This window comes from Seriola aureovittata, chromosome 12 (genome assembly GCF_021018895.1).
Source record: "Seriola aureovittata isolate HTS-2021-v1 ecotype China chromosome 12, ASM2101889v1, whole genome shotgun sequence".
Taxonomy (NCBI): domain Eukaryota; kingdom Metazoa; phylum Chordata; class Actinopteri; order Carangiformes; family Carangidae; genus Seriola; species Seriola aureovittata.
Window position 1 is genome coordinate 142,880 of NC_079375.1, and position 16,627 is coordinate 159,506.

At 44.6% G+C, this 16,627-nt stretch overlaps 1 pseudogene; it reads right to left on the reverse strand.

Moving 5' to 3' along the window:
- Positions 1-528: 528 nt before the first annotated feature.
- LOC130178471 (uncharacterized) lies at positions 529-3,471 on the reverse strand (annotated as a pseudogene).
- Between the last annotated feature and the right edge of the window lie 13,156 nt (positions 3,472-16,627).

Sequence of the window (16,627 nt, forward strand, 5' to 3'; positions counted from 1 at the left end):
AGTAAATGTACTTAGTTACTTTTCACCACTGGGCAGAGGAGGGTGGTATGGAAACCAATTGTTTTTCTTTGTGCTTATAGGCTTTATGACATGTTTAATGTGATTATCCTATTATTGTTAATGTCCATGTATTGATACTCCATAACTTTTATTTTCATAATTTAGGAAGACAAGGGAGACCTGCACTTGACATAACAAGGGAGAGAATCGAGCTGCTCCTCACTCAATGCTTCACAGTGAGAGCCATGGCAAGGATGTTGGGCTGTTCTTCCTCATATCTGCATAAAAAAAGATTTCAGCAAGAAAAAGATACACTCCCATTAGTGATGCTAACTTACAGGACCATGTCAGGAGACTCCACAACCAGTTTCCAAGATCAGGCTCAGAAGTAAGCATACTACAAAATATTCCCTTGTAGGTTTATGTACAGTATATCCTTTTTATATTAGTACTATAATACACCTCGAGGTGCAACCTGGACACATCATCAGTGACGCTCCCGGGATCATAGGGTGTTTCGGGTCTTAGTCAGACACCCTCACCCGGGCGACCCAGCCGGGGATGATCAATCCCCCGACTTGTGTCCAGGTAGCGCACTACGCCACGCCTCCCCCCTCTTCAACCAGAGCCAACGTGAAGCTTTTTCAGACGCTTCCAGGATGTTTTTGATGGCTCTTCGCCTGTGCAGTCCACAAATCCCAAGGAGCCCCAGAACCCTATGTAAGGACTTGCCTGCAAAACCCCTGCAGCCCACCTCAATAGGCTCGCAGCGGGCCTTCCACCCATTCCTCCGGCACTCGGCCACAAGATCTGTATACTTTTCCTCTCCTGAGCTTCTTCCATTCTGTCCTTCCAGGGGACAGTTAGCTCAAGGAGCACCACCTGCTTGCTGGCTCCAGACATCAAGACCATGTCTGGTCGGAGTGTCGTGGCTGCGATGATGTCTGGGAATCGCAACTGCCTCCCTAGGTCAACCAGGAGCTGCCAGTCCCTTGCTGTTGTGAGCAGGCCCCCCTGAGTCTTCTTGGAGGGTTGAGGTTTCTCCCCTGCTCGGACAAAGGCAATCGTGCTCTTGGTTGGGTGTTGCCGCCTGCTGGTGTTAATGCCAGTGCAGATGGTGTCTGCTATTGCCCGCAGGACCTGGTCGTGGCGCCAACGATACCTGCCATCTCCCAAGGCCTTTGAGCAACAGCTGAGGATGTGTTCTAGTGATCCTCTTTTCTGACAAAGCTGGCACACAGGTGAGTCTATCAGGCCCCAGGTGAACAGGATAGCAGGGCTTGGGAGGACATCGTAGACTGATTGGACCAAGAACTTAAACTGGTGTGGCTCCACCTTCCAGAGTTCGGTCCAAGTGATCTTGCGACCAGCTATGTGCTCCCACTTGGTCCAGGCCCCCTGCTTGCTCATGCCCACCACTCTACTAAAGCGAGCCTCCTCCACCTCGGCACGCACCTCCTCCTGGATAAGCTTTCGCCTTTCCTTTCCTCTGGCTCTGCTGTAGCTTGGTTTTGGGTTGCTACCCAGCCCAGCCCGACCAGTAGCCACGGTACCCACCAGGGTGCTGTGCCGCAGCCTCGCCTCTGCTCGCTCTACTGCATCCTGGGCACGCCACTTCCTTCCTGTTCTGACCTCCACACCTGCTGAAGATACTTTACCGTCAGTAGAATCTCTGTAGAGCAGGACTTCTCTGGCCCGGGAAACCTTGAACTCCTCTGCCAGACTGCTGAAAGGGAGCTGCAGCTTGGTGTTGTGCCCAAACAAAGCAATGTTGCTTAGGCTTCGTGGCAGGCCCAGCCACCTGCGCAGGGATGAGCTGATCTTCCTCTTAAAACCCTCCACCATGGTCATTGGGAATTCGTACATCAGCAGCGGCCAGAGGAGACGAGGCAGGATGCCATGCTGATAGATCCAGGCCTTAAACTTCCCAGGAAGTCCTGACTTGTCCACAGCTGAGAGTCACGTGTTGAGGTTATCGCTGGTAGCTTGACGTGCAGCGGTATCCTTTAGATCGCTGATGAAGAGCTTGCCCAGGCTCTTCACTGGCTTTTCTGACACAGATGGAATTTTGGAGTCTCCCAGGCTGAAGCGGAAGCGGTCGGTTACCTTCCCTTTCCTCAGGACTAAGGACCTGGACTTAGCGGGTTTGAAACTCATTCTTGCCCAACTAATGAGTCGATCAAGGCCTTGAAGGAGCCATCTGCATCCAGGCACTGATGTTGTGGTTACCGTGAGATCATCCATGAATGCTCTAATCGGGGGTTGCCGGGTGCCAGATCTGGACAAAGGGCCTCTGCACTCTACTTCTGCAGACTTCACAAGCATATTCATGGCCAGTGCAAACAGGGACACAGAGATTGTGCAGCCTGTAATGATGCCTTTCTCCAGACGATGCCAATCTGATGTTGAAGTGCCAGAAGATACCCTCAGACTAAAGTTGTTATAATAGTCGAGGACGGGGTTGCAGACCTTCTCTGGAACATGGTATCTGCTCAGGGACAGTTCCACCAGCTTATGTGGAATCGATCCATAAGCATTGGCGAGGTCCAGCCACAGTACTGCCAAATCGCCTCTGCTCTCTCGCGCCTCGCGGATCAGCTGTGTTACCACGCCTGTATGTTCGATACACCCTGGAACTCCTGGGACACCTCCTTTCTGCACCGAGGTGTCAATATAGGTGTTCTTCAGGAGGAATCCCATGAGGCGATTGGAAACGATCTTGAAGAAGGTCTTGCACTCAACACTAAGGAGGGAGATTGTCCTGAACTGCTCGATGTTACTTGCGTTCTACTCCTTGGGAATCCATACTCCCTCTGCGTACTTCCACTGCTGAGGTACCTTCCCTTTTTTCCAGATCACTCTGAAGATCTTCCAAAGACGCTCCAACAGGCGGGGACACTGTTTGAAGACCTTGTAAGGGACTCCACTTGGGCCTGGTGCTGATGCTGCTCGGGCAGATTTGATGACCTCTTTAACTTCTTTCAGGGTGGGTTCACTGATGTTAAATGGGGTGCAGGGTTCTGGTGGGCATATGAGGGCTGCACAGTGGCTGAGATCTTGCTCTCTCATGCCGTCGCTGTAGGTGTTCCTAATGTGGCGGTTGATGTCCTCTTCCGGACATGAGAGCTGACCACTGCGTTTCTCTCCCAGCAGCTTCTTTGTGAATCCAAATGGATTTGCAATGAAGACACTGCGCCTGCGGGCCCTTTCCCTGCCTCTCTTCCTGTGCCACTCGGCACGTCGAAGGGTGAGTAGTTTTTCCCTCACCACACCCCTCAGTTCTGCCAAGGCTGCCTTCTCATCATCGCTCGCCTTCCTGTACTGGCTCCTGAGTACTCTCAGCTCTTGTCTGAGTTGGGAAATCTTGATCTCTCGCCGGTTTAGAATTGGAGCTGCAGTTGTAGTTCTGGTGGAGTGCTGTTCCTTGATGCCAAACCTGTCTGATGCAATACTTATTATGAACATGCTCATTGTCTTGAGCCTCTGGTCCACATCACCCTTAGCTGTTGCTTCCAGGGCCGTATCCACATCTTCATCAAACTGTAGCCACTCTGACTCCTTGTTGGCAGCGGGCCACAATATCCGACGATGCTCTGACGGTCTGCTTAGGGGTTGCGCCTGTGGTGCTTGGAGGTTCTGGGCACTGTGGGGAGCGTCCGGGCCTGGATCCTCCTCCGTCTCATCAGGTGCCGTACAAGGTACTGGCACTGTGCGTTGCACCACGGGTTTCCCTAGGCAGCCCATCTTGGTCTGATGTATCTTTAGACCCGTCGGATTTTTGCAGAATAAACATAATATAACATAATTGTCGTAAATTATGAACTCCTTTCAAATGACGAGAGCGTATCTGCATGCCAACAGGATTGTAGTACCAAGAAAAGTTCGGTGACCCTGAACCACATAGATCCAGCCATGGCAGGCCAGAGATGGAGCCAGACAGTTGCTAGGGAAACATACTATGTACCATTTCCTAATAGTTTGTGACACATTGCAATATGCAATATGTGTCTTATTTGGTCAGCTCTTCTATGTACTATGGGTAGTGCAGCATCAAATTGACTGTGCATGTTTTTTTTTAACATAATACAACCTCTTCCAAATCCAGCCTCATTCTTCATCATCTTCCTCTTCCACCTCTCAAAAAAAATCATTTTCTTATCCAAAATATTTATATTAACTATGAATCTGGTGCAAATGTATTAGAATTTTCTATAAGGGTTTACATGAAATGAAGTAATCCATTATTCTACATGTTTTACAGGTTGTCCTTGTCACACATTCTGGTATTGCTGTGAACTCCAGACTAATAACTTACATTAACTGCAGCACAGACAACTCAGCTTTGACAGTGCTGACTTATTTTGTTCGAGCCACCTGTCTGCACAGGTAACCCTCCAGGGTCCGATTGGACCATGGAAGGGAGATAACTCTGGTTGCTCTTTTTTTTAAGTATATTTTTCAGGCTTTTATTCGACAGTACAGCAGAGAGACAGGAAATGGGGAGGCAGAGAGAGGGGGAAGGACACGCAGCAAAGGCCGTCCGATGCGGGACCCGAACCGGGGCCAAGTGCAGCGAGGACTGCAGCCTCCACACATGGGGCGCCCGCCCAGACCACCACACCACACGACACCCCTGGTTGCTCTTTTAATGAACCTTCTGCAGGATCAAGGAAATGCAAGGCACATTACAGGCCTGTCTGTACAGAACCAAAGAATTGAACATCTTTGGATAGATGTTTTCATGCAGGCTGTGCACTTCTTCTACAGGCTTTGTTATTCATTCAAAGATGAACAAATACTCAACCCCAAAGTAGTTTATAAGTCAGAAAGCCAAAAACAACTGCATTTAATCAGACTTGGAACAACCAAGGAATCAGGTTGGCTAACAACTGTACACAGACACAAATTTGGATGGAGGGCATGCTAACTAACAGTGAGCAGGAGTCAACAGCTCTCAACAATGTCTTTGGAGAGGACCCTTACAGCTAAGAAAATCTGGAAGCTGGATTAACAAGACATGGTATACAGCTCACCTAGTTACAAGCAAACAATGAAGACCTTGAATGAGCAGTGATTGTGTCACAACCACTCAAACTCTGAACAACAGCAGCTTCTTCAAAATGCAATGGATGAAACAACAGTCAGGTCCCCTGCAGTCTTGCACTGTAGGATCGTAGAGAGAAATGAGTGAGAACAATGTAGATGTAACCATTTTTGTTTGTTTCAAATCACAATAAATATTAACATGAAAATTATAAAGTACCCTTTTGACTTTGCTTTGCACATCTGGGTCAGGCAGCACATGCCAGTCAAACTGCTCCAGTGGTGGCTCCAGGCCACACATCAACTGGAAGAGGCTGGGAAATTAATGCCCTTAATTACAAAATATGCAGAATAAATCATTCTTAAATGGTCAGCTCCCAGGAACACTATCTCAAGCTTCTATCTTACTGTTGCTTAAGAAAGATAAGGACCTGCTTCTTTGTAGTAATTGGAGACTAATCTCACCTCTAAATGTGGACCAAAAGATTTTAACCAATGTCGTCTCCGATGTGTGGCTCCAGTTCCAGAGGAAATGATAGTGCAGCAGTCAGGTTCAGCAGGAGCAGGCAGCAGAACTGGAGCAGGCATAAACTGAATGCAGAGAAAGACACTGGTGAGGAATAATCCAAGACAATGAAAAGTAATAAATCACAATTCACACTGAAATGTTTTCGTGGCCTGGAGTGTTACCATGTAGAGAGCGGAACAATGTGGTTAAAAGTGAGTGGAGAACCGGGTTTCTACTGAGCTTGATGAGTAATGAGAAACAGGTCAGCCAGGTAGCCAGTGCTGCGCCAAGCCCTTGCTGAGAAGCACACACATACACACACACTAAAAAAGGGGAGGAGACACAGGGGAAGACAGACAGGGAAAACCGCAAGAAACAGTGGGAGACATCTCCTCCTGCAGTCACAGAGGGGCTATGACATTCATAACACCAATGGTAGACTAGCAAAGATATTGTCTGGCACAAGTGACACATATAACCATTGTAGAAAATCACCTGCTGACCTGCTCCACGTGTTCTGGTCCAGCCCTTGTCTGCTTAAATTCTGGACAGACATTTTTAAATCCTTCAGGGATATCTGGCGTGGATGTCCTGCCTGATCCTTTTACACCTCTGTTTGGTGTTTGCCCGAGATCTAATACTCCCTTGTATCTGAACAGAATATCTATTTTACCTCCCTCTTAGCTAGATGTGCTATACTTCTTAAATGGACACGTGTGCCCCCCATAACAGATGGATGAAGGACGTGTTATATCACATTACCTAGCCCTTTCATGCATGAATAATGATATCCTCAGTCACTTCAGTTTGACTGACTGGTACATCGCTTCACCAAGTCTATCTGCTATGAAAATTGGCAAAGCACCCAGGGCACAAAGCCACTAGACAGTGCATGCAGATGTACTTGGTTTTCCGTGTGCAGGCGGCATCATGGCATCTGTTTGCATTTTTTGCTTCTGTGAGCAGAGGCCAGTGGCTTCCAGGGCCAAACCTGATCTCAGGGGTCGGCTTGGACACTGCTCTGCGCTTCAAAGGAGGTGGGGTGGTACTGGGTCTTCCTCTTCTCTGTGTCTGGATGGAACCTGCATTTATCAGCGCACAAGCTACAGATGCCTTGAAATGCAGAAGATTCTTGTTTTCCAATCCAGACATTCTGTAGAGGTGCCAGGCATTCACAGTGGTTACATCCAAGAAGTGAAAGAACACTCTCATGTACCACCGTTTGTTTTTGCGTCGGTGGGGGTACATTGCGACAAGTTGATCCATGAGATCTACTCCTCCCATGTGCTGATTGTACAGCTTCACGGCAAAAGGCCTTGGGACGTTAAGCATCCCTTTTTCTTTCTTGCTCCATCTCTGGGCCAAATCTGATGGGGACTGGCCAGCGCAGGAAGAGGCCATGTGGATCACTGAACTGTCTAACCAACGTGTGACAGTGATGTTTTCAGCATTGGTGACAACAGACCAAGCTCCTCTTCCTTCTGTTCGGAGTTGCTTTTCATCCTTTAGTTTCAGCTGTGCTCCCTGGAGCCTGTTCTTTCTGCATGTGCCAGTGCCATAGGTGCCCTGTTGTTGCAATGCCTGAATGAGGGGAATGGTGCAAAATAAGTTGTCAAAAAACACCTTATGATTCTTCTGCTGTATGTCATCACAGAGGCGCATGACTCCATCTTGAGCCATTCCCAATGCACTGACCGGACCACGTCCAGCTACCCCCTGATACACTTCAAATCTGTACACATATCCAGAGGACCCTGCTCTCACCCATACTTTCACACCCCAGGGTTTGTTTTTTTTTGGGATGTACTGCTTGAGAGACAAGCGGCCCTTGAAGGGAATCATTTGCTCGTCAATCGATTGCATTTCTTCAGGATTGACTGCTGAAAGGAAGGTTTTCTGAAGTGCATTTAACACTGGTCGGATTTTGAAGATCATATCAGCATTTCCTGGCTCCTGTGAGGAATTATCAACAAAGTGAATGAACCTCAGAATCTGCTCAAATCTGTTCACTGGCATGGCATTTGCTATCAAATCAAGACGAAGCCCTTCCTCTGATGACCAGTACATTCTTGATCTTGGGTATCTGATGTATGACATGGCCATATTCATCCCTAGAAATGTCTTCATTTCTTTTGTTGTCAAGGCCAGATTTGATTTTCCGTTTTGGAATGCATACAGGTTTGAATTTTGTACTATGTCATCGATCAGATCTTCGGGAAATAGATGCATAAAGAAATCTATTGCTTCTGTTCCCTCAACATTCAGTTTCCACTCTCCTAAAAAAGGAGGCAGGTCTCCCTCAAACTGGTTGTCTTTCATTTTCCAGATGTTTCTGCTTTTTTTCTGTACTTGAACTCTGACAGGTGGCTCAACCTCAGCATCCTCATCTCCCTCTGTATCCTCATCTCCCTCTGCATCCTCATCTCCACTGTCACTAATCCTAGCATTTGCTGATGCTTTGTCTGGCAGCCATTCATTATCACTGTCACTAGCATCTTCCTCACTTGACTCAGATGGTATTTGCTCCACTGTCCTGTAGGCCTTTCTAGCACTCTCTGCACAGCTCTACAACACATAAAGACACTAACTGTTACTCGCATAATGGGACAATCTGCAAAAAACATTATTTTTGATTATTTATTTTTTTAATACTTCAAGTTGCATTCTTATTACTTAAATCAAGTGATTTACAACCAAAAAGTTAAAGCAGATGAAGCTTTTTCAAGCACAACAAAGCTGCAGTAACAGGAATGAATTGCAGTTGAAATATAGCCAGCATTGCATGATGTCCAATTTAGTGGACGAGTGATTAAACGTAATTTCCGCCCAATGTAAAATCAATCATTGGAAATTTTAACAATTATGTTACTCCTAAGATGTTACTTGATGTTGTCATATTTTTTTTACCTGTCAGGGTCTCCTACTGTAGAAGCTTTTAGTGGATATTCCTGACCTGCTTGACGTTCCTGCTACTTCGTCGGCCATCTTGGTTTTGACAAAAAAATGTTGCACTAAACACGGTTGGCCAATGGGTGGCAGTGTATGGGATGACTCACAAGAGTCCACTGTAGTGACTGATATGCAACCTGGCGATCTAAACCCATGCATATTCAAGAAAACAGCTTTTGAATAGCTGTCCACTGTAGTGACCACTATGCGTGAAAGGGCTAGAGAAGATCAGATTTTCCCTGATGGGTTCACTGAGGAACTTTGTAAAAACATGAACACCTTTTCTGGACCATGTAATGACTAACATCGCTTGGCACACGTGGGTTTTTCACCTGCACACACACTGAGTTGTTTTTTTTTCCTATTTCCTTTTTCTTTATTCTTTATTCAATGGATTATATTTATTTATTAAATAGAAAGGGGACTTTTTAAAATATTTTATTAAATATATGGTACTTTCCATTTTACATTATTGTAATAAGAAATGAAACCACAGTTAAAAATGAAACACTGACCAGAGGTCATCAGATGTACTTTGAGTCTCAGTCATGGTTAAAATCTATTAGGATATTATTGAGACTAGTCTATATGGCTTTGCTGCCACCATTTGGACGTTTGCGGTACAACAGTTTGATGAGTAAAGTTCCGAGTCTCCACGCACAGTTCGGTCTCTGTCTGTTTTTTGATTCCCACACCAAGACATTACAATTTGGCAACGAGGATGGGATGCAAAGGAAGAAATGAGGACAATGCTTTCCTATAGACATGAGATATAAAGTTTGTAGCTGGCAGATCACACGGAAGGAAGTTTGTAGCCCTACAAAAGTGGCTTACAAAACAAGTTAATAAGCTCTAAGATGACCTATAGACTAGCAACAGTGTGATGGCAACAATGGCGTTCCAGATCGGCAGTATATCTGAATACAAGGAGGGGTAATGAAGATTTTGAATCTTACTACAGAGGCTGGAATAATGGATGATTGCCAATAATGTGGAGACAGGAAAAAAGTCTCAGTTATTGGAGGAGATGCCTACAGACTTTTGGAAAATAAAGTCATGCCAGCTAAACTGAGTCAGAAAAGTTATAATGACCTGACCAAGGCACTATGGCACTGTGACCACTACAAGCCCAAACCACTTGTCATTGTGGAGAGATTTATATTTCAAAAGAGAAATCAACAAGAGGGCAAATTTGTATCGGACTTTATAGTTGCACTGAAACAACTCTCAGTGGCGCCAGAAGCCGTAATCCTGTACGCACTGGGCATACTTTTTTTTTTCTGAGATATTCAATATACTATATAATATTATATTGTAGCCTGTTTAGCTGCTCTTGTTGATTTTCAGGCCTGATGGTTGGTCTTTGAATGCTTGTGGTAGGCTAATCAGAGTTTTATTGTGGTGTTGTGTCTTAACTTTAGCACTAAAATACTCGATCTCTCTCCCTCTCTCTCTCTTGCTCTTTTACTCGTGCGATGAGTGTGTGTGGGAAAACTAAAGGTAGCGGACAGGCAGTTCTTGTGTATACTATGAAATGCAATCATCCTCCGGTAACTACTCTATATACTCACCGTTCACTCCACATTCCACATTCCACTCTGTTTATGGAAGCCAGTCATATTCACTCACAACCCAGTGACTTGGATCCTGATCGTTTGCTGACTGGACTGGACCGACTGACTGGCTGACTTCTATGAAAGGTGAAAAGGTGCAGTGTGGAACATCTGGCCAGAAAAAACTAACACTATCAACAGTGTGTGATGCAGCCACAGTGATAATACCATGACAAAGATCTCCACAAAGATCTTCATCGATATCTACTGCAATTAACATGCTAACCAGCTAGCTCCATGTTGTAATACCACTTTCTCACACTAGATGCGGTGTGAGTCAGTGTAGCGCCTAGTCTACCCTCAGTTCTACAAAAAAGGACGGCTTCCTCCAGAGCTTGAAGCTAGCTACAGCTCCCAACTTGCATCACAGAAACACAGAGATAGCTGAAACTCCTAGAAAGTGACCTTTATCTTAATCCCAAAGCTCCCAACAACAAACCACGTCCAGTGGCAAAGGAAAGAAGCAAAACATTATTATATCTTGGTGTGGCCTTCCACTGCTGAAGACAGCTCTCGGTGAGTAAAGAGATGTGGTTTGATGTCAAGCTCACATCTTTTCTTTTAGACTGGTGAGTAACATCTAATGTTGGCTCTTTAGTGAAAAGTATCATGCTAGTTGTTACCCAGCTAATTACAGCAGTAACTTGAGACTTATTTTACAATGACTGGACATTGAGATTGTATGGATCCAAGTGAATACATGTAGATCAGTTCACCATATTGTAACCACTTTACATTACTGTTACAAGATCTGGCAGGATTGGCAGTTCAGAGGGCCTTTACATTTCTGAGATTTCAGAAAACCTCTGTCTTTATCAGGACTCGAGCCAGTACAGACACCGCTTCCACCTGTCCCACCAACACCAACGGCAGAGAGTGTACAGACACAAGTGAGGAGGGTCTAGGTCAGTATAAATCTGTAACCATCATTCACTTTTACAAGTGTGACAAGGACTGTTTGCAGCTGGAATCTTTGTTCCATAACCAGCGGGTTCAGGATCTGCTTCTTTCCCCCAGCTGTCACCATGCTCCACTCTGCACCACTTGTCTATACCACTGTGATTATATCAGACCTACAGTGTTTCATGTCTATACTGCTGATTCATAATAATGAATATACCACAGTTATACCACTGCCTATATTGGTTATGTATTTGTAAAGTATATCCATATTTGTACTACTCTCTATTGTTTATTGGTTATATAGTGTGTTCATTGAATTCTTATTCTACCTCTAGTTGTTTACTCTTCATTTCCTTGAAATTACATTTCATAATATTCATACTGTTGTTAGTGTTCACATTGTGCATATCTCAGCATATTCATGCCAATATTGATACTGTATTTATTTTAGCATATTCATATGCATCCATACTATTTATTTTACACACACAACAGAACTACCAGGGGTAGGTGGAAAATTATTGAAGCTGCAGGTGAAGGCAGAGCAGTCCATGAACTGGAGGCACTTGTGAAGAACCAGCAAGCGTATCGTGAGTGTAGTCTCATGTGTTTCACAGAGACCTGGTTAAATGACAACACTCCCGACCGTTGTGTGGATTTACCCGGCTTCACTGCAGTATGAGCGGACGGAGACGCCAGAGCAAGTGAGAAGAATAAAGGTGGAGGACTGGTTCTGCTTGTGAACAATAGATTGCGCAACCCTGGTCATATCACAGTGAAGGAGATCTGCTGTTGGGATATTGAACTGTTGGCAGTTGGTCTTAGACCGTTCAATGTACTGAGGGAGTTCTCACACATCATTGCCATTGTTGTTTACATTCAACCACGAGCAGAGCCTGCAGTCGCATATGACGTCAGTCACGAGACTGTTACGAGAGTACAGACCCAGCACCCTGATGCATTCATTGCAATATCGGCCTACACTGCTTCAGCTCTACCACCACTTGGCAGATCAGATCATAATCTGTTTTTTCTTCAGCCTTCCTACAAGCCCTGTGTACTGAGGCAGGCTGCAACCACCCGCTCATTCAGGAACTGGACCCTGGAGGCCAGTGAGTGTCTAAAAGATTGTTTTGAGACAATCGATCTCCATCTTAGCAGCAACAGTTACCCGCAGAATCACTCCTTCTTAGCGATTTTGCCTAGAAAAGAAAAAGCGATGATGTGTGATATGAAAAAATAACACGTGTTCAGTGAATCAGTCAGTCAAACGTTTAATATGTGACTGCGGGAGGTTACAAACATCCGAAAGAAGCGTCAAAGCAGTGAAAAGAAAGGAATCTCAAGATCCGGCCTGGACTTTCAGAATAAAATCAGAGCAGAAACTGAATGAAAATGATGAGCAAGATTACATTATCATATGATCTTTTTTACCAGATCACCACCCCTATCTGTGACTGTGGGGGCCACAGCGCCACATATGTGAACCAGTAACAACGTACATTCCTTTTGCATTTGTTTATCAATATCTTAAATTAGATTTTGCTTATGTTCTATGTAGGCCTATATATATATATATATAATCTTAGGGCAGGCTAATTGTTAGCTTCATCCACATTTCCTTTGAAATGTCACGCTGATCTTTTTTGACGTAAATTGTAAAACATAAACTGTAAACTGGCGAAGATTGCGGACAAAGCCTTTCCCACTCTTTGAGAAAGACTGTCCTACCTAAAGAAAACTTCCCCTACCCAAAGATGCTGCATCATTTAACAACAACTTTAGGAGACTTTTGCAGACTTGGGAAGGCATTCATAGTGTTACACTTTACACTATGGTTGTTCACATGAAAAGTGACAGAAATATTTATCTAACTAATTAAAAAAGGGAGATCTAGCGAGAGGGCAGCAGGGTGGTGCATTGGTTAGCAATGTCACCTCACAGCAAAAAGGTTCTGGGTTTGAACCTGCCGGCCAGGCTTTTCTGTGCGTTTGCATGTTCTCCCTGTGCCATTGTGGGTTCTCTCCAAGTACTCTGGCTTCCTTCCAATGGTTGTTTGTCTCTATGTGTCAGTCCTATTATAGGCTTGCAACTTTTCCAGGGTATACACCGCCATGACTGCCATGTACAAGAAAAAGTGCAGGTACCGATGGACAATGTTTTGACTGGTTATTTTTTAGTCCACGAATTACTGAAGCCAGTTCCACACACAAGTGTCAAGGAAGTGCTGAACAGTGTTTACAAGCTGCTTATTGATCAGAGGAGTAATGCAGACATAGAAGGGACAGGTGTTTGAGTACCTTTGTCTCCTTGTAGACTCTCAGAACTCAAGGTCAACACACATAAATAAGATTAATAGAACACAGACATCAACTGTTTAATTGCCTTTAAAGGTCCCACAACACACGACAAACAGGGTAGACAACAAGGAACTACAGCCCAAATCAACCTGTTTACTGCTAGCACTGCTATTTCAGTCTCTAGTTGAGAGGAACAGCAGCGAGTGGTGGTGGACTGCAGAGATTCATGGACATAGTGTACTTCACCAACTGCAATCGTTATTCACTATCCAAACTACAAATTTTTGTTACACCTAAGCTTAAATTTGAGAACATTGTTGGAAGCATTAGGTGGTCTATTTGGAGCCTCTGTTCATGAATGAGTTAGCTATCCATTCCTACAGGACACAACATTGAGAAACTACACCTTGAAAGACAGATCGGTCTTCAGCTTTCTCTCCAGTGGTCTGTACTACCTTCAGCTCACAAAAACTAAAAACAGTGGAAATCTTTGGAGAAGGCTGGAAGGGGCTGGAGGACTGTTGATCATTTCTCCAATGTCACAACCCAAACCAGTTTCAGCTCAGAGAGAGTGAGAGAGGGAGCACAAAGCCCTTCATTGCCAACTGGAGAACATAGAGAAGAGTCCCCTCATCCACCTGATCCTGAGGTTCAGCTCCTCCAACAGCACCAGGGGCCTGTTGCACAAAGCACCTTGAGTTAAGATTTTTCTAAGTCTGAGTTAAGGTTTTAAGAAAATAAAAACAGTTGCACAAAAACCCTCCTTAAGTCTCCTCCTTAAGGTTTCCTTAAAATCCTTATCTTAACCTTATTCTTAAGGAATCACTTAAAGTCATTTGTTGCACAAAAGACCTCAGCGACCAAACTAAAACTAAACCAAAAACCAAAAGGTTCCTCTGACTGTATCTGTAGCTGGCCCTTGGTACCAGTAACTGAGGCGGAGAGTTTCATACAGGTGCATATATTTTATTCACGTCGAGCACCGTGAAAACTACAAATAAGAAATACAAAAGAAAAAATAAGGAACATTAGTCAAAATACACAAGCAAAAATTCATTAATACATTTACAATGTTGATCACAATCAAAAGAAACTTCGCAGCACAAATTACCAAATACTATAAAGGTGCAATTAACTAAATTAATAAAAAAAAAGAAAAATACATTCATTAGACAAAAGGTGATAATTAAAAATTCGCACGAATAATTACAGCAGCACCATCGCTCAGAAACATCACTCAAATTAAACAACCACCGGATTAATAATCACAACAATTCAAATCTACATACCTCGTTCCACAACCAAGGGGGTTAAAATATTAGGGGAACATCAAGGTACGCATCTTCTAAAGGATCGTCTGTTTCCTAACAACCCAATAGTAAAAACTTAACATTAACAGCAAAGACAAGATAATTAGGATGGAACCAGTGCGTCATCAAACAACAAACTTACTCCGAGTACATCATGGACATCTTCAACAAAGAGAAGGTGAGCAGCACGCCACACCGCAGCGGACAACAGGTGAGCAGTACCAGCAGTGACAGGAAAGCACGGGTGGATCATGTCGTCTAATTAATCACTTCCTCCCCTTCCTGCCACCGCATTTCCTCTGGTGCTACACAACAGTGACCCGTCCCCAGGCAGCAGCACGAACCAACCCGCTGTCATTCACACTCCCACCAATCATGTTATGATGGATCTATGATCACATGAATCATACATGATTTTTAAACAAAAAAGCAAACTGCACAGTTAGAAAGGCTTAAGTTCTTAATACCTTTAAACCCATTGTATTGAATCATTAATGAGTATTAAGTCGTTAATGTTGGCCTAATAATTACAAACAACAAGTCACTCATTCTCGAGAAGGAGCACCAGCTTCTGGATGGGCCTTTCAAGGATAGAGCGTTTGGGGGAGGAAACTGCTTTCCCTGATGGCTTCCGATCTCCGACTTGTACTTTAACTGTACGAACTAGATCATCACTTCCTCGAATGGTTTCGACAACTCGTCCCAACTGCCACTGGCTTCTGGGAAGGATGTCGTCCTTGATGATAACAATGTCATTTACTTTAAGATTGCGCCGAGGCACATGCCACTTCTGCCGTGTAGAAAGATTCAAGAGGTATTCCCTTTTCCAACGACTCCAAAACTGTTCAATCAAATATTGCACTCGTCACCACCGTTTTGTTGCATACATATCTTCCTTTACAAATTTCCCAGGAGGTGGAAGAGCAACCTTAGATTTCATCAGAATAAGATGGTTGGGTGTCAAAGGCTCTAGTGATTTGGGATCGTTGATTCCATCTGTATTCAACGGACGACTATTAACGATGGCCATAGCCTCATAGAACAAAGTTCGAAGTGAAGCATCATCAAGTCTACCCGGACAGAGAGAGAGAGTGGCATTCAACACATTTCGCACAGTCCGGATTTGGCGTTCCCATACACCACCGGCATGACTTGCTGCAGGGGCATTGAAGATGAACTCACATTGGTTATCAGACAGGTAAACCTCAAGGCGGTTGGTATCACACTGCTTAAGTGCCTCTCTAAGCTCGTTTCTGGCTCCCACAAAGTTTGTACCCTGATCACAATGCAATTGACGTACGGCTCCTCTGAGGCTAATGAAGCATCTTAATGCATTGATGAATGTGTCTGTTGACAGATCTTCAAGCATTTCAATGTGCACAGCTCGGGAAGAGAAACAAGTCAAGATCAATCCATATCTCTTATATTCTTTGCGTGCCTTTCTGATGATAAACGGGCCAAACACATCCATACCACAGTATGTGAATGGAGATGAGGCCTCCACTCGTTCCTTTGGGAGCTCAGCCATTCTTTGCTCTTCTAATGGGCGTCGGAGTTTCCTACACCTCACACAATTGTATATCAGCTTGGCAACAGATTTACTCCCACCAATGAGCCAAAACCCATTGGCTCTAAGCTCCATTTGGGTTTGACTCCGGCCTTGATGACAAATTTTGTCATGGTAATGGGACAAAATGAGCTTAGTAATGTGAGAGTTCTTTGGAAGAATGACCGGATGTTTTAATTCTCGGCTGAGGGATGCTTGCTTTAGCCTCCCACCAATTCGAAGGAGTCCCTTATCCACAATGGGGTCAAGGCGGAAAAGAGGACTGGAACGAGGAAGACTGCCTCCTCTTTCAAGCGTTTTCATCTCTCGGGAAAAGGCTTCTTGCTGGGCGAGTTTAATGACCACCTCAGCTGAACTCTCTCGTTCTTCTATGGTCACATGATTACTGCGGTGCTTTTGCTTTGATGCCAGCCTCTTGATTTTCGCAACAACCT